The sequence below is a fragment of the Octopus bimaculoides genome, chromosome 19, assembly GCF_001194135.2.
Source record: "Octopus bimaculoides isolate UCB-OBI-ISO-001 chromosome 19, ASM119413v2, whole genome shotgun sequence".
Taxonomy (NCBI): domain Eukaryota; kingdom Metazoa; phylum Mollusca; class Cephalopoda; order Octopoda; family Octopodidae; genus Octopus; species Octopus bimaculoides.
Genome location: NC_068999.1, coordinates 50,790,809 through 50,791,677, shown reverse-complemented (window position 1 = coordinate 50,791,677; position 869 = coordinate 50,790,809).

Below are 869 nucleotides of genomic sequence, written 5' to 3'. Positions count from 1 at the left end.
CTCTCTCTCTCTCTCTCTCTCACTCTCTCTATCTCTCTCTATATATATCTCTCTCTACCTCTCTCTCTTTCCTCCTCCTACAACTCCTACGGCAACAACGAGAAAAACAGCAACAGTAACAACAGCCACAAGCCCCTCAGCAACAACCGGAGCAGCGACAAACTGCTGCTGCTGCTGTAACTGTTACTACTACTACTACTACTACTACTACTACTACTACTGCTGCAAAAGCCCAGAACTCTTAATACTTATATTACAGGTGCTGCTGCTGTTGATGTTGCTGTTGATGTTGCGATTACTGTTTGATAGGAGAGAGAGAAAGCGAAAGAGAGAGAGAGAGAGAGAGAGAGATACACAGAGAGAGAGTGTGTGTGAGATTGAGAGAGAGGTAGGTAGAGTGTGTGAGAGGGAGAGAGAGAGAGAGAGAGAGAGAGAGAGAGAGAGAGAGTGAGGGGATAGAGAGAAAAAGGAAGAGAGGGACAGAGAAAAACTAAAACAAAACACACACTGTGTACAGAATAGGCGTGGCATCAACCGTAGCTACCTTATGTGCACACGCACATACACACACACACACACACACACACACACACACACCCACACACACGCACACACACACGCACACACACACACAAACACAGACACACACACGTGTGTGTACAGACACTTGAGTTATATTGTGTTTCACAGTGACTTCTAACTTTTCAGTCTTCATAACTTACATACCTGTATACACACGCACCTATATATATATATGTGTGTGTGTGTGTGTGTGTGTATACTCTCTTTTACTTTTTTACTGTGGCCATGCTGGAGCACCGGCTTTACTCGAGCAAATCGACCCCAGGACTTATTCTTTGTAAGTCTAG